Here is a 23,540-nt window from a genome sequence, read left to right as displayed (position 1 = left end):
ATACATTTATAATTCTATTATCATGCCATCTCCCTCTGTAATGAAATAGGCTTACACAATACAACACAGTATCTTTCTTATTAAAAACTCTCCTTATACAAATGATATACTGTACATTTTACGTCTTGGAAATATGAGCTAATACCAGATTTGTTTTCCCCATTCTTGTATACTTAGGTATATTGTTTTTTGGGGTTTTTTTAAACTAACCTTTTAGAAAGAAAATGTTTAACTAAAATATATCATGAATATTAAGATGAACCCATAATTCATTGGTGCAGGGCTGGGTACTGATTGTTCAAAGCCACATTCTGATTGGCTGGTGGTGCCTTTCAACTGACATTAGTAACTCTCAATGATTCCCAGTTTGAATTCTTTCACTACATTGCACATACAGAAGTCTCCATACCCATCATGTTGGATAGAGAAGCAATGCTGAGGGGAGGATACAGATAAGGCACCGTGTGCTGCTTTCACAAAAGGATTTTGGTGCCTATCTGCCATTTTAGGTGCCCCAATCCAAAATTTAGCTCCTCAAACACCCACTGAGCTGCTGCCTAATCCTATTGACACCTAAGGACTCTAGGTCTCTAAATTTCTGCTGCTGGGTATGTACTCAGCTACCTTGCTCAAGCCTGAACCCCAGTGAGATCCTCAAACTATGTGTTACCCTGCTTAGCTCACCTGTGGGGCCTGATCTGCTAGGCATGCCTAACCTCACATACAGGGCTAGTGGTGGTGCTGTTGCCACCCCATCCTTATAAGCTAGTGGTTAGAGCACTAACTCAGGATGTGAGAGTTCTGGGTTTAAATCCCCTCTGACTTGAACCTAGGTCTCCTACCTCTTAGTTCTTTGCCCTGACCACTGAGCTGTAGGATATTTAGGGGTGCGTCTTTCTCAATCTCTGCTGTTGAAGCAGTTCCACTTTCTAAAAATAATTAGTCACAGACAGAATGAAATTGACTTCATAGCCCAGGGGTTAAGGCACTCACGTTGGAAGTGGGATGCCCAAGTTCCTGTTTCAGTGATTATTTATACAAGGTGTAGCAGCTTCAACAGGGAAGACTGAGGTACATACTTCCCTAGAGTACTTAAGGGCCAGGGCACAAACCTGAAGAGCTGAAAGAGCTAGGTTCAAGTCTCTGCTCCACATCAGGCAGAGTGGGGATTATGAAAGTAGGTCTCCCATGTCCTGGGGGAATGCTGTAACCACTGAACTACAGGTTACAATGGGGAAGGGGCACCACCATCACCAGGTGTTTGTGGAGGTTAGGTGTGTCCTGACTCTGAGCACCACAGGTGAGATAGGTGATGAAATGCCTAGTTGAGGAACTTGCAGGGGCTTGGGCTTGGGCTTGAGCTAGGTGACTGTGGTTTTCTCTGAATTCACTGCAAAGTGCCAAATTCCTTTGGGTACTGATGTGTGCAGAATGTCCTACGTGTTCAGCCTCACCTTTGGTGTGTAGAGGGGGATTATCACTTTTCTGGTTTATGATGATGGCTTTTGTGTATGCAGCTCAAAACAATATTAGCTTTTGTCTTGTTCTATGCAAAAAAACAGCCATGAAGCCATTTGTACATATGGTGAGTTTATTGTATTTGCAAACTTCTGGGCCTGGTCACAACAGGTTTGCGGAGCCACTCTTCTCCACTCAACAAATCTTGGAGGACCCTCACTTCATACATTTGATCTATTTGTATACCAGATCTGCCTTGTTTTCTCTTCCCACCCATTCCATCATGGGTCTAGGTGTGAGTGTCAGGTATATGTATGTACTCTTACTTTTTTCTTCCTCCTCGCTAACTCTTCTGGGGGCTGGACTACTATCATCAGTCCATAAAGGGCTTGCTGGTGGACAGGACGTGTCTGTGTCCTTTCTCCACTGCAATAAATGTGCAGTGAGTTAGCAAACACTCACTTTAGTCAGCTGAGGGCCAGCTAGGTCACATAACCTCGAGTGTAAGTGTTGTGTAGGGAAGATAATGAGATATTCCCCCTAGGAGGTTCAAGTTCATCATTTAGATCTCCCAGTGACTATCTGGGAGTTGGCTTGCTGCCAACGCCTGTGAGCAAACCTGGAGAGTTCAGTGTAAGAACCTCTGAGAACCAAACCCTGCAGGGTTCACATGCCACATCTTTTTTTCATGTTCCCCAAAATCTCCCTTGGTTATAAGAGTTTACTAAATATCTCACCCATACTAAAGCTCTCTGTTTTGGATTACTTTCCCCCAGATGCATTAGCTTATGTTTCTCCAGGCTAAAAATCCCCTTTCTGCCAATATTTCTAACATCTCTAAATCCCCTTTCTCTGTTTTCAGTAGTGCTCATGAGATTTAGCACCACCTGTGAATTTGACCAGCATTCTGCTCTCTTCCTGCATCATCCTTTCAGTTAATTAATAAAGCTGTTAAATAAAACACATCCCTATGATACCACACCAGAGCCCTTATTGCAGTTCGGTGCTCTGCCATTTATCATTATCCTTTGTTTACGGTTAGGCAGCCAGTTTTCAACTGATGTGACATGCATACTTAAGCCAGTTTGAATACATTTCTCAAGTATGGATTCTTGAAAGATTACTGAATGCTATATATAGATAGATATGTAATATGTAGTATTATATACCCTGCATTCTCTTCATCCACTTTGATACTTAGACCAAAAAAAGATTGTTTTATGTGGCATAATTTATGTGATTTATTCATTACTGGTCAGATCCCCCTCCCATTGCATTCAGTGGGCGTCTTTTCATTAACTTTAACTGGAGTTGGCTCTGGCCCTAGAGAGCCACGTAACGTTTTGATGTTTTTTTCCCACCAAAAAATATTTTCTTCGACTTTTGGAGGGATTATTTTTAAATACTGACACTTCATTCATTTTTTAGAGTAAATATTTAATATTTAATCAGATTTTTATGTTCTTGTGAAGTCTCCTTTAGCTGTTTAAGATTAATAGTCCCATCTAGGCTTTAAAATTAACTCATTCGAATTAATGAGATGATCAGTGGTAGGGTTCAGTCATCAGTACTCAATCCTGCTCCCATTGTAATAAACTGTAGAAATAAATAGGACAAGATCAAGCCCTTAAATGAATAGGGTAAGTGCTTTTGGTATGGTTCATTCACTTATCTATTTGTAAACTGGCCGGGTGGGGAGGAGGGGGAAAGAGAGCACACACATCCCAAACTCCAAATTTATCACCTCCCTAGGTTTGCCTTATTGTTAATATTATTAGCAAACATAAATCTCAGCCTGAGATTCCTGGCAAGTATTATTCTTTTAATCTGCATTTTTTTTTGTTTATTTGTGGGGTTTTGCCTCTGACTGGGGACTTTCCCCCCCAAAAAAATGCTACTTTTTTTTTTAAATGGTGGTACATTCATAGTCATGGAGAGAGCATGTCTAGTAGATAGAACCTAGAAGCCAGAACTCCTAGCATCCAAATCTATTCCAATATTTGACATTAGCTCCTCCAGATAATTTACATAACCTTTTCATGCCAATTTCCCCTATATAAATGGGAATAAAGCTACTTTATCCTCTACTATCAACTCACAGACATTTTGGGAGGCTTGATATTTGTAATTAAAGTTAATTGTTCCTGTGAAATAGAATGTTCAGTTGCAGTGTTTATAGCTGCTGTTTTATTTGGCTACTATTTAGGGAGCAAGGCACCTAGCTGACCAAAATATCTCTGGCTTTTTATATCTGTTTACAGTGGTGTCTAGGTGAATCTCTGGGAATGCTGTTAGATGTTGCTCATGACAAACTAACAATCTTCATAATTAAATGTTATTCTTCATGGTAAGGAGATTTTTCTCTCTAGGTTTTGTATAATATTTTGATCCCTCAGTTAAAGATACAATAAGCCATCCTAAAGCGTCTGAGTTTATCTCAAACTCTAGAGCACAGCAAATCGATAGTAAGCAGATAAATATAGACTTCAATGCACCAAGCCTGTATGATGGACACAATATCTCAACACATTAAATCTTCCTTTAACTAGAGGAGTTGTATTATGGCAAAAATAATGGCTGTATATGCTTGGGGCTAATCTTGTGAATTAGAAATCCATTTGTTTTATTTCTTTGGTAAAGTTCTTACGTTTCAGGAACTTGCGGTGATTCAAAAGTATAAGTAGACAAGCTGATGATGAAAGTAAATATTACAGAAAATTCATTTTAAGAAAAGCGTTACTGATAGTTCTGAGAATCGAATATCTCTTTAGAACAAGATTTTCGGTACTACCAAAGTACAATGGATGACAGATCATTGAAATTCATAGTGATTCATGTTTTTGATGATGTTCTCACAGTCTTTGACTTGGTGCTGATTTGTGTTTATATATCAACCTTTATTAAATGTTTACATGTTTAGAACATTTTGTCTTCCAACATGCTAAAATATTTAATTGTACAAACTACTGAGCTATGGCTATCATTTGATTTCCCCTCCCACCACCACCCCCAAGAGAGCATAGAGCAATCTATGGTGGTTGTGGGTGAGAGGGTCCCACTCAGTATGCTAGCTCATTGCAAGATCCCCCACAACAGCTGTGCCAGCTCCTCTGCTGGACAACCAATGTGACTGACCACAAGGAGTATAGCCAAATAGTGAGAGCCAACCTGACTGAGCGAACTAAGCATCAGACTGAGAACAAGGGACTCTTAAATTCTAATCCTAGCTCTAAAACTGACTCTCCCTGTAACCTTATTCAAGTCACCTTTCTGCTGAGGGATAATACTTACCTCACCTCAAGGGGATAGTGATTAATTGATGTAGCTAAAGACTTACCAGAAAGCAAATACAAAGCTTCGGTAGATGGGGGATAGTGACTCATTTGCCCCTGGCTTATTTGAAGAATTGTCCATTGAAAAACTGGTAAAGCAACTGGGCTCCACTTCATCTGCTACTGAAGGCTGGGTACAGACCTCCTTTTTATATAACAAGAAACTGATAAGTGTTGAATTGTCCTGGGGGAATTCTGCATCATTGCGCATGCGCAGAATTCATGCGCCCCCCCCCCCCAGATTTCTTTGCTTCCCCACCGAAAAATTACTTCTGTTTGGGACGCAAAGGGAAGCCACAAGAGCGGTCATGCACTCCTCCCTGGCAGCTCAGGCAGGTCGGTTCAGGTGCTCGGAGCAGCTGGTAGAGATGTAAATCACCGCAGCAGTGGGCTGGGCTGTTGAGCATGTGTGTGTGTGTGTGAGAGAGAGAGATATTCTGTCCCTTTTGTTCAGCATGGAGGGACAGGGCTTTGGGGTGTTTCTGAGGAGGTAGGTGTGGGGCAGGCTCTGTATCCTCAGGCAGAGAAGAATGTAGCAGCCTGCTTGCTTAGTGAATTGTTCCTGTTGTCTTTGTGAATTCCCCCAGAAGTATAAAACAGGTGTAAAAGTTTTAAGGCTCCTTTACATTGCCAGAGTGGTGTAAAGGACAGTGTGGCCTTATAAATGCTTATGGTGCCAGAGTGACTAGAACTGGTCTAAATTTTTGGACTGAAAACATTTCTTATCAAAATATGCTCCATGAACTGTTTGTTACCTTTCTGGAGATGGTCAATAGCCAATATAAATTGTGAGTTTGATTTCCCCAACCCTCACTTGCGCTCCAGTTGCCTATGCTGTAACACTGAGCATATGGCTGCATATATTTGTTGACTAATAACTAGAAATAAAGGGTCAAACCTAGCTACATTACTATTAGACAAAGGGGACTTGGGGATTTCCTCCAATGCTCCCCACTCCCATTCTCCATCCATTGTATTGTAGTTTAAATAAATTACCAAAACAATTGATATCAGCGTGATTATATTGCTTTATTTTGACAAATAAAATATGCAGAATTTTAAAATATTGTGCTCCAAATTTTTAATTTTTAGGTGCAGAATTCCCCCAAGAGTAGTATTGGAGGTGCCCCATACAATCCTCTTTTACTCTCTAGAAAATCTGAAAAACAAACTCTGTGCATAGTGTTATGAATCTAATGGACAGGAGTGAAATAGGGCTGGCTGGGACCTGGAAAATGATTTTGTAGGCCCATCCAAAATGCTTAAGCTAATCTCTAGAGAGACAAGGTGGGAGAGGTAATATCTTTTTTTGGCCCAACTTCTGTTTGTGAGAGAGAGGCAAGCTTTCAAGTCACATAGACCTAAAGAAGAGCTCTGTGTGGCTCAAAAGCTTGTCTCTCTTACCAACAGAAGTTGGTCCCATAACAGATATTACCTCACCCATCCTGTCTCTCTAATATCCTGGTACCAACACGGCTACTATTACACTGCATAAACTAATCTCTGGCAATACTGTACTGAACAACTCCCAATTTGATGCATTGTGATTTATCCACCTTTTTAAAGTTTCTTTGATACTTCTGGCAAGAAGAACAAAAATTCACAATGTTTGCTTTCAGGTTACGGTAAAACTGAAAAGCAATCAAATTTGCAAGTTTTGACCTTACTTAGAGCTGGTCAAGGTTGTCAGCTCTTTGGAGCAGGGTCTATATTTTTGTTCTGTGTTTGTATGGTGACAAGCACAATGGGGTCCTGATCCATGAATGGGGCTCCTAGGTTCTGTAATAATAGAGATGATGATGACTATTAATAATATTAAGCCAGTTTTATAGAAAAGTCTCCTTGAAAAAGTCATAAGATAATATGCAACTTGCACATAGGCTTGGTTGATTTCAGTGGAACATTTCAGAATGGTTGTCAAACAAAAAGTTACTTATTGTCTATCAATTATCTGAGAAACTCTGTTTTATCCCAGTACTGGCCATACAGGCCATTTCAATATAAAATAAACCTGATGAAGTTTAGACTGATACAGCTGAGCCAGGAATAGAATTTCAGGAAGAAAGTATAAATACCTGAGATATAACTTCCCACTTTAAAAACTGCCTAATTTACTTAAGAAAAAATAAACATCCCCAAAAAACCCAAACAAAATTTATATTTTAAAATATGGGTCAATCTAATGCCAAGAAAGAAAGAAAGCTCTGCATGTTTTATGGAAGTTTGTCTAGCTAACTTAAGTTTCTGAGCTGGGTGTGTGTTAGTAAGATGGGTTTAGAGGATTTTTATCAGATAATGCTCTTGTTAAGAGCTAGTTGATGTGATGCAAACCAATTCTGAAGCAAGCTGTCAAGTTCTGTGCAATTATAATGTTAGGAGAGATGGACTGCAGGGAAAACTCCTATTTACTGTATACTGAATTGTGAGCTGGTAAAAAGTAGTATATTGGAATTTTGTTAACTCTGTAGTGTTTACCTTATAGTTTATCAAAAGTTAATTTAATTTTATTGCCCTGGTCTTGATTTTGTGACTTGGACCTGGCAGTAGAAAATAAAACATTGTGGTTGAGGTATGGCAAAATTTGTCCAATTGGCTTGCTGTCTGCATGCAGATCCAATGGGCTTCAGTTATTATTTATATTAGATAACTTACTATATTGCATTTACGTCCATGTATATCTTGCTCTGCTGTTTGCACCTCTGTCCGGTTCTCTTTTTAAGGCAATTACTCTCTTTTATAGTTCTTTTGTGCATGATTCTATTGCATTTATATTTATAGTACTGAGTTTAGGCAAGCATACTGGTAGACTTAATTTGTATTCTGTATGGGGTTCATTAAAGTTCTTATTCTTAATATTTATGTTAATGCTTTAATGTTTAATTACTTTCATGTACAGATAATACAGGGTTTTCTGGACCCCAGTAGCTTTACTTGCAATATTGTGAACACAACAATACATTCACTTTAATTTGTTTTCATGTACAATTCTTTATTATAAGATTTTTAAATAGGAACAAATCCTTCAGTCATTGCTTGGTTGAATTTTCCATTAAAGTCAGTGGTAGTGTTGTCTGTGTAAGATCTAACTAGTGCAGGATTTGACCCATATTTGTTAGCTATTAATAGACACACACATCTGCTCCTTGTACAGTCATCACTGCTTTTACAAAAGATAAATGTTGTTGCCCTTAGGAGACATACAGTTCTTTATTGCATATTCCAAAAGATTGAGCATTGATAGATCAGAATGAGCAAAACTGAACAGACGCATTCATACAGTATATGTGGCACAAAAGGGTATACAACAATCAAGACCCAGACAAGATCTCATTCAACCAAAAAAGTGGCAAAGGTGATTTCTCATTGTGTAAAGAGAATAGCATAGATGTGTCAGTATGAGAGGAACACAATTTCTACCCAAATAATTTGGAAGATTAAATCACCAGCAGAGATTGATTCAAAGAGTCAGTTGAACTAGTTTAAACTTTATGAAGCCTAGTTTTCCTGTTCCACAGATAGTGTGGCTAAGGACTGCCAGTCAATTCATATACCTGGAGTTTATCCAGTTTAATGAATGACATTTATATCTAGCAATTTCCATAAGGTCCACATTAGAGAACACTATAATGGGTTACAGTGCTTTTCCACATGGAAAGAAAAAGCTTCTTGGCAGTTAAGATGTTGCTAAGAAATCATACAGTAGTTTCTTACCACCAAAAGCATACTGGGTTGACTAAATAATTATATATATTAAATAAACCACAAAAGCATTTAGTTCTTCGTTTCAACTGGTTAAAATGCTGTTATGAGTGTGGATTAGGAAGAATTTTATAATGGTCAGAACACAAAATCCCATAGGGAAAATTTATGAAGGAATAAGTTGGTATCTTTGTTTTGTTTTTGGGGCTTTTTGGGCTTTGGGGGGGGGGGGGTTGGGGTTTGTTTTTTTGAGGTAACCTCACATAAGAGAATTTATCATGTATCTCCGTAAAGGATTGTTAAACACAGTGGAGTTGTGTTTTCAAGAACATAACATAAGAACATAAGAATGGCCATACTGGGTCAGACCAAAGGTCCATCCAGCCCAGTCTGACGACAGTGGCCAATGCCAGGTGCCCCAGAGGTAGTGAACATAACAGGTAATGATCAAGTGATCTCTCTCCTGCCATCCATCTCCACCCTCTGACAAACAGAGGCTAGACACACCATTCCTTACCCATCCTGGCTAATAGCCATTAATGGACTTAATCTCCATGAATTTATCCAGTGCTCTTTTAAACCCTGTTATAGTCCTAGCCTTCACAACCTCCTCATACAAGGAGTTCCACAGGTTGACTGTGCGCTATGTGAAGAAGAACTTCCTTTTATTTGTTTTAAACCTGCTGACCATCAATTTCAATTGGTGGCCCCTAGTTCTTATATTATGGGAACAAGTAAATAACTTTTCCTTATTCACTTTCTCCGCACCACTCATGATTTTCTATACCTCTATCATACCCCCCCCCCTTAGTCTCCTCTTTTCCAAGCTGAAAAATTCTAGCCTCTTTAATCTCTCCTCATATGGGACCTGTTCCAAACCCCTAATCATTTTAGTTGCCCTTCTCTGAACCTTTTCTAATGCCTGTTTGCTTTTTTGACTGCTGCTGCACACTGCATGGACGTCTTCAGAGAACTATCCACGATGACTCCAAGATCTCTTTCCTGATTAGTTGTAGCTAAATTAGCCCCCATCATATTGTCTGTATAGTTGGAGTTATTTTTCCCAATGTGCATTACTTTACATTTATCCACATTAAATTTCATTTGCCATTTTGTTGCCCAATCACTTAGTTTTGTGAGATCTTTTTGAAGTTCTTCACAGTCTGCTTTGGTCTTAACTATCTTGAGCAGTTTAGTATCATCTGCGAACTTTGCCACCTCACTTTTTACCCCTTTCTCCAGATCATTTATGAATAAGTTGAATAGGATTGGTCCTAGGACTGACCCTTGGGGAACACCATTAGTTACCCCTCTCCATTCTGAAAATTTACCATTTATTCCTACTCTTTGTTCCCTGTTGTTTAACCAGTTCTCAATCCATGAAAGGATCTTCCCTCTTATCCCGCGACAACTTAATTTAAGTAAGAGCCTTTGGTGAGGGACCTTGGTGAGCTTTCTGAAAACCTAAGTACACTATGTCCACTGGGTCCCCCTTGTCCACATGTTTGTTGACCCTTTCAAAGAACTCTAATAGATTAGTAAGACACGATTTCCCTTTACAGAAACCATGTTGACTTTTGCCCAACAATTTATGTTCTTCTATGTGTTTGACAATTTTATTCATTACTATTGTTTCAGCTAATTTGCTCGGTACTGACGTTACATTTACCGGTCTGTAATTGCTGGGATCACCTCTAGAGCCCTTTTCAGATATTGGCATTACATTAGCTATCTTCCAGTCATTGGGTACAGAAGCTGATTTAAAGGACAGGTTACAAACCATAGTTAATAGTTCTGCAATTTCACATTTGAGTTCTTTCAGAACTCTTGGGTGAATGCCATCTGGTCCCGGTGACTTGTTACTGTTAAGTTTATCAATTAATTCCAAAACCTCCTCTAATGAGACTTCAATCTGTGACAATTCCTCAGATTTGTCACCTACAAAGGACGGCTCAGATTTGGGAATTTCCCTAACATCCTCAGCCGTGAAGACTGAAGCAAAGAATTAATTTACTTTCTCCGCAATGACTTTATCGTCTTTAAGTGCTCCTTTTTTATCTCGATCGTCCAGGGGCCCCACTGGTTGTTTAGCAGGCTTCCTAGTTCTGATGTACTTAAAAAACATTTTGTTATTACCTTTTGAGTTTTTGGCTAGCTGTTCTTCAAACTCCTTTTTGGCTTTTCTTCTTATATTTTTACACTTAATTTGGCAGTGTTTATGCGCCTTTCTATTTACCTCACTAGGATTTGACTTCCACTTTTTAAAAAATGCCTTTTTATCTCTCACTGCTTCTTTTGCATGGTTGTTAAGCCACCGTGGCTCTTTTTTAGTTCTTTTACTGTGTTTTTTCATTTGGGGTATACATTTAAGTTGGGCCTGTATTATGGTGTCTGAAAAGTGTGCATGCAACTTGCAGGGATTTCACTCTACTCACTGTACCTTTTAATTTCTGTTTAACTAACATCCTCATTTTTGCATAGTTCCCCTTTCTGAAATTAAATGCCACAGTGTTGGGCTGTTGAGGTGTTCTTCCCACCACAGAAATGTTATTATATTATGGTCACTATTTCCAAGAGGTCCTGTTACAGTTACCTCTTGGACCAGATCCTGCGCTCCACTGAGGACTAAATCGAGAATTGCCTCTCCCCTTGTGGGTTCTTGTACCAGCTGCTCAAAGAAACAGTCATTTAAAGTATTGAGAAATTTTGTTTCTGCATTTTGTCCTGAGGTGACATGTACCCAGTTAATATGGGGATAGTTGAAATCCCCCATTATTATTGAGTTTTTTATTTTTATAGCCTCTCTAATCTCCGTGAGCATTTCACAGTCACTATCACCATCCGGGTCAGGTGGTTAGTAATATATCCCTGCTGCTTTATTCTTCTTATTAGAGCATGGAATTACTATCCATAGACCATTCTATGGTACAGTGGTTCATTTAAGATTTTTACTTTTGGCATTTAGCCATCTTTGCACCGTCTCAATCCTGGATTGTCCTGGCCTATCTAAATTATGGCAGTCTCCCCAGAACTGCTCATTGGGCTTCTGCAGTGCCTGGAATCTCTCTAGACCCACCCCTGACACATTGCCTCCTGTCTGCAACATGTCCCCTGCACCAGGTCTTGCAAGAGGGCATTCAGGAGGCAGCCTATAGTGCCTATTCCAGGGGAAATCCTGCCCCAGCCACAGCCCGATCTCCTAGGACACCTTTACACCATTCTAGCCCTTTTATATGTGTGAAGGGGCCAGACTGGGGTGAGGTACTCACCCTTAATATCCAAAATATGGGGATTGCTTTGCAGCACCTTACAAGGTGAAGCAGAGATGCAGCCTTTATTATTAAGATGGTGTGTGGGCCCGACTTTGTGCAAATGTAACACGGATGGACCCCAATCATCGGCAGGCAGGACTGAATTTGGGACCTTTGGAGCTAAATGCATGAGCCGCTATTGCATGAGCTAAAAGCCACATACCACTTAGCTAAGGCTAGGTCTACACTACAGCGGGGGGTCGACCTAAGATACGCAACTTCAGCTACGTGAATAGCGTAGCTGAAGTGGCGTATTTTAGGTCGACTTACCTGGCTGTGAGGACGGCGGCAAGTCGACCGCTGCCGCGCCGCCGTCGACTCCGCTACCGCCTCTTGCCGCGGTGGATTTCCGGAGTCAACGGTAGAGCCACCAGGGATCGATTTTATCGCGTCTTCACTAGACGCGGTAAGTCGATCCCTGATAGACCGATTGCTACCCGCCGGATCGGCGGGTAGTGAAGACGTGTCCTAAGTCTGTAGAACAGACTCATTAATCTTTACGTTGTCTTGGTGCCACTAAAGGGGACAGAGCACCACACTCAGGAGGTGTGTGGGTTACCCAAATACCCTTTTATATTGACTAGACTGACAGACTTTTAATTCTGGAAGAGTTTGAAGGTTTTTTTTAATTGATGTTACTCATACCTACAGCTCCTGTACTTGCTGAGAACCTCAACCTAATTCATACAAAACACTTCCTCTTCTGCTGGCATTCTCCTCTATTGAGCCTTTGTTCAAGGAAGAACAGCCGCCTACTCTATAAGATTATAACCATTGTAAAAAGGGCTGAGACTTATTGCAAGAATAGAGGAAGTTAGGCAACTTTGGTTTGGGTGCTTGTTGCAACTTCACCATCTTAATCCATTGTGAGGTGTATCCTTGTTCTAGCCAATGTCTCATTTACTGTGTATCATTACTGAATCCACATTTCCTTTCACATTAGATTGAACATTAGTTCTTCAGAATGGTTTTCTAGCACAGATGGCGACTAACTGAGCTTAATGAGGGAAATAAGTTGGATGCTGGTGGCAGTGTCAAAGGGGAGATTACTGGAGGTCTGTCTCCTACAGGCTGAGAATGAAACAAATATCAATTATAGCCAAAACATATTGTTCCATTTATTTGTTTGTTTCACGTTGCCTCCTCATTTACAGCTGTCTTTGGTATTTAATAGTAACTCAGAGCCTTGTGTTATTTATACTTAGTTATGTGACTCCCAACAGTGAATGGCTGCTAAATCCTGCATTTCTATATCACTTTTTCTTAGCTCGGGCCAGACTTAGGTGTTATCCTCCCACCTTATCTTCTCCCCTGGATCTCAAACCTTTGCTTTCTCCTAGGGAATAGAAATTGAATCAAATATTGTATCCAAATAGTCCTGCTAGTTCTGGTGTCTGGGAGAAATGTTTGAGAAGTGCTGCTGTGCCTGAGGATTGCTCTGGCTGACTAGAGACCAAGGAATACTTAATTACATTCTGCTATCTGTGGCTGGTCTTAGAAGATTAAGATTGTCCATAGGTCTCCAAGTCTGGCAGTTGGCCTAATTTGGGTTTAGGACCCATTGTATCTGAAGGTATTTATGTTTGGCATTTGGCCAGGTGTATTTTAATTGCAGCTTGTCTCAAGCTCCTTCCTAAAGGTTTAGTTCCTCCTCCCCTTCTCCCCAGTTGTGTGGTTGGAGGGGCATATAATAGCTACAGCAAGCTCTTCACAAATAGCCTAATACTGGAACATGTGCACACTCCAACTATCCTTCACTTCTGGCTAGCCACCCATGAAAGATCTCTTATTGTCCAATTGGCCAGTGCCCATACCACTCCATGGATTAAACATCCCTGGGGATGGGACAGCATGAGAAAAATCCAAGTAAGGTACAGTTGTCAGCATCAGTCTTACAAGGATTTGAATGCAGAACATGAAGGTGCGACTATTGCCTTTCAAAGAGACTGTCTGTGTGCTAAACTGGGAGAGTAAATTCATGTCCTGATGGACAGATATCAGGCTTATAAAGATAAACGTGATTCAGTTTGTAGTGTTTTCTTCATGCTGCGCCTCTTAATTAAACCACCTTTTCTTAGTGAGAAGGTGATACTTGAAGCTGAGACCTCATTACCATATTTTATTTACTATAGGCAAAAATTGCAGCATGCAATTCTAACATAATCAGCACTTTCTGGTTATTTGTGACTTAAGAGACAGGTGCCTAGAACTAAAACAAAAGCCATTGTTCTTCTCTATACTTTCATATTAGTCTTCTGAATTTGCCTGCCCATCTAGTCCTCTTGTTTCCTTCCCCTTTTGTCCCTTGCTGCAAAATGAGACCATGTCGGGAGGGGAGAGTTTTCAGTAAGAGCTTTCTGTGGCCCTACAGATAGAATTTTTTGCTATTTGTCCCACTGCTTGTACATTGGTCGGTATGGAAACATTTACCTCGCTGTGATAATTGACTATACCTAGCCTTCATTTCAGATCTTAAATTTGCCCTCATTCCATACACACCTGGCAGTGTTTCATGTATTTCCTTCTAGAGGACCCCTCCACTCCATTCTGTTCAAATGCCAAGTCCTTAAACTAAAAGTGCTATAGAGAGAATGAACCATACCATAGCACCATAGAATCTCCATGGATAGAAATTTCATGCTTGAATAATAAGAGTATAATAGCAGTAGGACTATAGCACTACTGACCACCTGACAAGGATGGTCACAGGAATTGTGAAATGGTCAGGGAGATGTGAAAGGCTACAAAGACAGAAAACATAATAATAGAGGATTTCAACGATCCTCATATTGAGTGGGTATATGTCACCTCAGGAAGGGATGCAGAGATAAAATGACTGCTTCTTGGAGCAGCTTCTCCTGGAACCCACAAAGGGAGAAGCAATTGTTGATTTAGTCCTAAGGATCTGGTCCAAGAGGTGAACACAGCTGAACCACTCCGTAATAGCGAACATTTAATTACATTATGGAACAGCCTTGTAGTGGGAAAAATACCAAAGAAACCCACCACAGTAGCATTTAACTTCAAAAAGGGGACCCACTCAAAAAATGGGGTAGCTAGTTAAACAGAAATTAAAAGAAACAGTTACAAGGGTGAAATGCCTGCAAACTGCGTGGAGGCTCAAACTAAATGTGTACCCCAAATAAAAAGAAAACAGTAAGAGGATAAAAAAATGCCACTATGGCTAAACATCAGAGTAAAAGAGGCAGTTAAAGCCAAAAAGCATCCCTTAAAATTTGGAAGTCAAAGCGAGGAAAATAGAAAGGAACATAAATTCTGGCAAGTCAAGTGTAAAGAAGGCAGGCCAAGAAAGAATTTGAAGAGCAACTAGCTAAGGCCACAAAAAGAACAGCAATTTTTTAAAGTACCTCAGAAGCAGAGAGTCAGCCGAACAGTCAGTGGGGCTACTGGATGACCAAGGTGCTAAAGGAGCACTCAAAGAAGACAAGGCTGTTGTGGAGAAACTAAATTAATTATCTGCATCAGTGTCTTGACTGCAGAGATCTCCACACCCAAGCCATTGTTTTTAGGTGACAGAGTTGAGGAATTGTCCCAGATTGAAATGTCTGTAGAGGAGGTTTTGGAACACATTCTAATTTATCAATAAGTCTCCAGGACCAGATGGTGTTCATCCAAGGGCAAAGTAATGCAAATTGGGATAAATAATCCCTACAAAATGATGATCAGTTTTTACAGTGGAGATAGGTCTAAATTAGGTGTTACCACTCAAGAAAAAGACCTTGGAATAATCCTGGATAGTTCCCTGAAAGCATCTGTTCAATGTGCAGTGGGAGTCAAAAAAGATAACAAAGTTCGGAATTATTCGGAAAGCCATAATAAAATAGAAAATATCATACCACCATTATATATCTGTGTGTGTGTGTGTGTGTGTGTGTATATCATATATAAATAGATCCATGGTATGCCCACATCTTGAATATTGTGTGCGGTTCCAGTTGCCTCATCTCAAAAAAGACATTAGAATTGGAAAAGGTACAGAGAAGAGCAACTAAAATGATTAGGGATATGGAACAGCTTTCATATGAGGAGAAGTTAAAATAACAGGGACTGTTCAGTTTAGAAAAGAGACAACTAAGGGAGTATATGATAGAGGTCTATAAAATCATGAATGATATAAAGAAAGTGCATAGGGAAGTGTTATTTACCCCTTCACATAAACACAAGAACTAGGGGTCACACAATGAAATTAATAGGCAGCGGGTTTAAAACAAATATAAGGAATTACTTCTTCACACAACTCACAAGCAGCCTGTGGAACTCGTTGCCTTCAGATGTTGTGAAGGCCAAAAGTATAAGTGAGTTTAGAAAAGAATTAAATAAATTCATGGAGTATAGGTCCATCAATAATTATTAGCCAAGATGGTCAGTAAGGCAACCCCTTCCTTCAGGTGTCCCTAAACCTCCACTTGCCAGAAGCTGGAACTGGATGACAGGGTATGGATCACTCAAGTTTGGCCCGTTCTGTTTATTCTCCCGGAAGCATCTGGCATTGGCCACTGTCTGAGACAGGACACTGGGCTAGATGGACCATTGGTCTGACCCAGTATGACCATTCTTATTTGATAAAGTGAGACAGTGCGAGTGAGATCTAGAGGACTCTGGAATAGTCTTCCAAGGAAAGTGATGGAACCTCATTCATTCGAGACACTGGATGGAAAACTAGTTAACATATTGCAGAGACCACTGGCAGGATCAGGGACTGGATGATATAATATGTTTCTTCTTTCTAGTAATGTGTATAAGCTGAAAGCAATTAATCTTGCATCCTTCTGCTGTTTTATTTGCATGCCTTGGTCCCACATATGGACCATGGCTCGGTAAAGGTATGTTTCCTGAAGAGCATATCTTAGAAGTCATTACATAAAGGGATTAGCTGCATTTTACCACTTCCCCTTTCTGCTCTCCAGATCAGACTTATTCTGCAGCATTAAGTGAATTCTCCCAGCTACTACTATTTTTCTTTAAGCACCGAGGTGTAGTATTTGGAAAAGAAGCATTTGGAAATGCTCCTTTTAAAATATTTTTAGTTGCTGGTACTGATAGTAGACAAAGTTTGTGGGTATTTTAACTGCTTATCCTGGAAAAGAAGTTGCAATCAGACCTGCTGTGTGAGGAGCAGAGCCTTTCATCCTTGGAAATCAATGGGATTTCTTACAGAAGAAAATACTACTCAATCTGAGTACAGGTGGGAGAGTCTAGTCCTGGGAGTCTGCTGTGGTGGTATTGGTCAGCTTGGGAGAATATTTGGTTAGTTTTTAATTCTTCAGGCAAGTTGCGTAATTGATTTCTATATGACCAACCTGAGCTGTCTGATTCAGTTTTTCAAAAGACAGATGGGTCTTTGATTTGAGATGTGCGTGAAGTGGATTTATGGTGCTCATGGCAGAAATTCAACTGGACCCCATGTTGCCAGTTTAAGTTTTAAATTTTATTAAACAATAGAAAAACCAAATCAACAAACAGTAAATTTAGATCCGCATACCTGATTGGGGTAAGAACGTGGTCAGAAGAAACCACCTTGAATTCTTTCTTCAGAAGAACCTCTCTGCTTGAGGGTTTCGGACATATTGTTTAACATACCAGACTTTTCCAGCTGATCCCTGGTTTCCAGGATATTACCTTTAAAGCAATATCACACTTCTCTGTATTTTCATTATAAACAATCCAATTTTGGTGTGTATTCATTAAAGCAGAATATAGATAATATCTTGCATTTCTGTATGGAACTTTGCAGCCAAGGAACTCAAGATGCTTAAAAACACTAACAAAATAAGTCTTGCAGCATCACTCGGAGGTTTGGCACTACTGACATTCCCATTTTACAGATATTGAATCAGTGGCACAGAGAATTTGTATTACTTGCTGAAGGTAATAAAAGAAATGTATAGGAAAGCTAGAAATAGAACCCAGATCTCCTGACCCTCATCCTATACTTTAATCTTTCCACATATTAACATGGCTTTATATCCTTTTAACATCACTCTCTTTTTCTGAATGTGTGTTAATTTCTCTCTCTCTCTTTCTCTCTCTCGCCCCCAACCCCTCTACCTTTCTTCTGGGACAGTTGTGTTTTACACAGGATTTCTCTCAGCTTAATCCTGCTTCAACCATTTTCCCCTGTCCCTTTTTATTTTTAAAGAGCTTTAAAGCTCCTTAGGGCTTAATTTGTTTTGAAACAGACAGGGCTATTTCAGAGACTTGCCAATAACTACCCAAAACAGTAAACACAGAATGTGAAACAGTGAAAACTAAATTAAACTCCCATCTTCTGAAAAACTAAATGCCTCCAGTTTTCATAAGTGCAAACAGGAACTGTCATACTGGAACAGAACAATGGTTTAATCCAGTCTTTACTCTCCAATTTTGCTAGACTCTGAAAATCCCCAGTCAATTGTGCAATACTCTACCTCGATGGAAACATGTTCCTGATCTGAGCACACAGTTATTTATGTCCCAAAGCATGGGGATTTATATTTCTTGTATTTTTCTTAATGATATTACTTTATATAGCTCCTTTCATCACAAGATCTCAAAGCACCATAGAAACATTACCATTTATCCTAGTAGTGTAAATACAGCTGCTGTTCATAGTCATAAGGATCTTTGCTTCTGAATTCTGTTGCAGAGGTTAATTATAAATTGCCAAGATTAAATGTTTCCTTTTAATTACCTAGTGTCCCTAGGTTTCTTTATATAGGACAAGTAGGATCATTCACTTAGAACTTTTTGTACCTTTTATTATTTTGTGTATTTCTATTATGTCATATTGCCCATTTCCTTTCCAAATTAAATAATCCTTGTTTTTAATTCCTCCTCATATAGAAGCCCCATTCCCATTCATACTTGCATTTATTCTTGAACTTTCTTTGAACCTTTTCTGTTTCTGTATTTCTTTGTCAAACTGTGACCAAAATTGAATTCAGTATCCAGTCAATAGCATCAATTTATATACTAGCACTGTAAGAAGTTGTATATTATTTGCTCTCTCTTCTTAATAAAGCCAAGCTGTCCAAGCTTGGAATTGATTAGACAAAGCACAAACAGCAGGACAGGAAAGAGAGAGGGAAGAATGTGATATATGAGGGAAGGGGGATGCTGAGGATTCAGCTGATCAATGATGATGGCTTGTTATTCAGCTGATCAATGATGATGGCTTGACACGAAGGCCAGAAACAAAAACATATCTGAAAAATCCTGAGTCTGCACACAAAGAAATGGGGTTTCCCTTTGGTGAGACGAGATCTCACCCTTCTCCCACACATACACGGGGAAGAGGGTGAAAGGGGTAAAGAGATGGCTGGGCATGCCCAGGGAAAGAATTGAGAATCAAATGCAGTGATTCTACATTCACACTAGAAGCCAAGTGATCCTCCATCACCCCTATTGCCAAATACCCATGGAGATCATTTCAATAAGTAGGATTTAACAGGATTCATATGATTTCTCAACTTTCCTTTAGATCCAGTGTGCAATGAGATATTCATGCTACAGTTGATCTGCAGTCTCCAAAATACAAATATGGGCTTATGCACCTCAAACAAGGACAGGGAAGTGATGTTCCTGCATGCTCTTCTCTTGGAGCTCTACTTTCAAAGACCCTCTAAAACATTGTCAAAGCAGACCAAGGCCAAACAGCCCTTAACTATCTTATAATGTAAAACAGATGTTATTAGAGAACATTTACTCCCCTTCCTCAGTTGTGTTTTTTTTCCTCCAGAGAAAGTATTATCTTAACCAAAGGAATGGGTGCCTGGTGCAATAAATGATAATACTTAATAATGTAGCTCTTTTAATTTGCTTACGAATTGACCCGAAGCCCTCATTTTGATTTTCCTGATTGGGAGGTGGCGGGAGAGAGCGAGAGAGTGTGTTTCTTTTTGCCAAACCTGAAATTTTCTTGTGGAAAATTCTTATTGTGTAGAAAGAAAATGCTGTTCTTTATACAAGCTCCACTCCTGAATTCTAATCCCACCCCTAAAATCTGTGCCTAGGCTACTAGAGCATCTTGAATAATACCCAATTATCAGTAATCAAAGTAGGGATTTTTTTACAAGCAAGTGTTGCACGTTTCATTTTAGTCAGACGAATGTGTAGCACTTTCCTCATCACCTTGGCTCAGTCTCTGCCTGTTATTATTAATTAGATTCCTATACATCCTGTTAAGCCAAGGATTATCATGTTTCATTAATATTGCTGAGACTGAACGCCAAGAAATCATTTGGTCACAATGAATTGTAATATTTGTATTGTATTTTTAGAAACATTTGAATGTGCTGCCTTGCTTACGAAAGGGATCAGGACTGTATCTTATTAAGAGATGGCTAAAGTTCAAGCTATTTACGGATTTCAGTTGCTTTTCCTGTGAAGGAGGACAGAGCAAGATTTGATCTAAGCTACTTTTGTATAATAAACTTGATGTTTCTTTCAAGGTTAGTACATTTTATATATACATATCTATACACAGTGTTAGCAGTCATCAGTCAGTCAGCAACATGTATTAGCTAGTGTTTTACTTTAAGTAGAAATATTTACAAATTAGAGCACATTAGGCAACATTTATCAGTTGTTCAGACATGACTAATTAATATCACTATAGGGCCAGGAATTGACTGTTGTTGACTGCCAGAGTGATGTAGTAAATATAATGGTCCAGATTCTCCTCTGGAATGAATTTGACCCAAAACCTTATGGAAGGTGGCAATCTTGTATGTCAGCGAGATAACCTTCTGAGAAGGTTATTCAATTAAGACCAATTCTTGAACCAATGTGCAGCATTTCAGTTTATCCTCAAATCAAAGGACACAGAGAACCAATCTGGATGTGTCCCAAAAATGTCAGTCAACAACCCAGAGTTGGAGATCTGCTTTGTTTAGCTGCAAAGAAAATGGGGAGGCTTATAGGAACAGTGACTGTGTAAGATTCTATATGCTAGCACTTAACACAAAATAGCATACAACAGACCATAATTTCTATGTGGTAGCTACATGGTAAATTGAACAGAAACAGTACTAACTTGTGGCCTTATCCACTATTTTATCTTAGGATAACATATTTGATTTCTCTTTTGAAGACATGGTCACAGCAAAATATTTGATTATTGAAGGGAGGAGGATGCTCCTGTCCGCACTTTACTCTCACTCCCATTCCCACCTTTTGTTTCTATTGTTAAATGGTGGCCTGTGATTGCACCTGGAATGCCTATCCACCTGGCAGAGCATTAGCTCAGCTTTCCTTACGCACCTGGTGCTTGTGGCTGCAGTCCTTACTCAGGTGAAATTCCAACAGACATCAATGAGATTTGCCTAAGTGAGGAGGATCAAAACACTTATTAGTAAGTAGTGAATTTGTCTAAGGATCAAAGTCCAAACTCAGCAAGCAAGAGGCAATTAGACAGTCAACAGCAAATGGCATTTGCAGGAGCCATTTGCTCATTGTACATTCAGGTAGAATTGCTGAGTGGACAATGATTAGGGATAATTTCTGCTAGGCACTAGGTACCGTTGACTCCTATGCTCAGCACTTTGCAGGAAGTGACATTTAAGGTATCATGATACTTGACAGATTCAAAATTATGTATTCAATACCATATCCTACAAATATTCAGGGTAAAAATCCTTTTCAGTCTTTGTCCTACAAAACCACTTCAGAGAATTTCACTATAGAAGTGCAAAGGTTTGACAAACACAGTGGGTAAAATTTGCAAAAGTTCCTAAGTGAATTAGGAGCCTAAGTACCAGTTTGACTTTCAATGAAACATAGGCTCCTAAGTGCCTAAGTCACTTCTGAAAATGGGACTTAAGGCCAGATTTACAAAGGTGTTTAGGCACCTAAAAGTGCAGATAAAGCACTTAATGAGAGATATAAAATGTGCCTAAGCAGGTTAGGCACCTAACTCCCACTGAAGTCAATGAGAGTTACGCATCTAAACTGCTCAGATTGTTAAATCTCACTAGGTGCCTATCTATATCTTTAGGCAAATACTTTTGTACATCTGGCTTTGAGTCCCATTTTCAGAAGTGACTTAGGAGCCTATATTTCATTGAAAGTCAAAATTGTACATAGGCTCCTAATTCAGTTAGCAGCTTTTGCAAATTTTACCCAACATTTCAATGGTACAGATGGGCAAACCAGATATATGTCATTGGCTAAGACAGGTGGGTGGAAGTTAAATTAAGCCTTGTAAATAAATAATGATGTTAGATGAACCCAGAACAAAACCCTGACCAATGGATGGCCATGTGGACATGAATATTAATAGGATTTACACTTATCAAAGAGAGAATAGACTTCAATGCTCTTTTTGTTTTTAAAATAAATTTAGTGTTTGTTTAAAGTCCCAGGCCTGCAAGATCCTGAGCACCTTACACTCTTGTCTGCTTGACATGACAGCTTTTATCATCTTATGAGATTGGGCCCTATAGGTCTGGTACTCTAGACAGAAGTCAGCTATGTGCAGAACAGTCACTGTATGATATTAGTAATGAAAATTTTCTTCATCACCTTTCCATTATACCTCAGGTCAGCTCTGGCATGATGTAGTAGTGAGAGAGGGTGAATGCCAGTTCCTGGCAGTTCCACTTCCTTGCTTATTCTGTCCTTGGTATCTCTTCTCAGACAGTCAACAAGGGTACTTGTAGTAATGGTGGCTTTTGGGATGTGAACACTAGGGACTGGACTGAGTTCACCAATTCATTTAACTTAGGACACTGAAAAGTCAAAAAATGGGGTGGGGAGGGGAAATTTTGTTGCAATCAATCTGAGCAGCACTCAAACTAGTGACTTAGAGGGAAAAGGCTTCTTATCCCATCAACAACCCCTTGAGCATATCTGCACCTTTAGGTGCCTAAATACCCTTGAAAATCTGGCCCTCAGTCTCTTTGATTACTTTGTCACACCTACGCCAGTCTGATCCCTGCAGTAGTAGCAAAAAATATCTCACAGTATTGTATGTAACAAAATTCAGAATCAAAATAAAATGAATAAACCAACATGTACTATTTTATTTGTAAATATTAGATGTTTCTAAAATATGTTTTGAGTGCTTTATTCTTTCTAAATCAAACTAAAATTTCTGTAGCTGACGTGCATTCAGTTTTCTCTCCACTCTACTAAAAGTAGCCTACAGCTAAATGGCCTAAAAATGTTCAAACACAGTAAAGACATTAAGGTAATGGTAAGTGTATTTTCTTCTTTTATAGGTATATCTTTTGGTCAGTGCCTTAATGCAATGATTGATGAAAATGTTGTTGGTGGCTGACATTTGGGATATTAATGGATGTGGAATCAAATTTCTTTGGCATTAGAGAAAAAAGTGGTCTGTATCTTCCTAGATGAAATGTTCAAATGGGAAAGGGCCTTGGATTTAATTTTAGACATTGCATTTTAAAACTCTCTTACCTTGTTACTTTCATAACCAGTGCTTATTTGCAGTTCTGTTGCTCTAGTGTATTATCTTGAGCAAGGAAATCTGTAACTGTACAGAGAAATCATCTTGAATTCTCATGGAAGCCAAAGGACTTTTATCTGATAAAAAGTGAATTAAAGAGTTTAGGACTTTTCTCTGCATCATTGCTGCCTTTTGCAGCGCACCATGAGCATTGCACAAGGCTGCTATTGTGAGGTGCCAACTCAAGGATTTTTAATGCTGTAAGACAAAGGGTTCCCTCAGCTAAAAATAATCTTTTCTTTCCTCCTTTTCCTAAGCTTCTCCCTCTATGGA

The sequence above is a fragment of the Emys orbicularis genome, chromosome 4, assembly GCF_028017835.1.
Source record: "Emys orbicularis isolate rEmyOrb1 chromosome 4, rEmyOrb1.hap1, whole genome shotgun sequence".
In the NCBI taxonomy this organism is placed as follows: domain Eukaryota; kingdom Metazoa; phylum Chordata; order Testudines; family Emydidae; genus Emys; species Emys orbicularis.
This window is presented reverse-complemented; position numbering follows the sequence as displayed.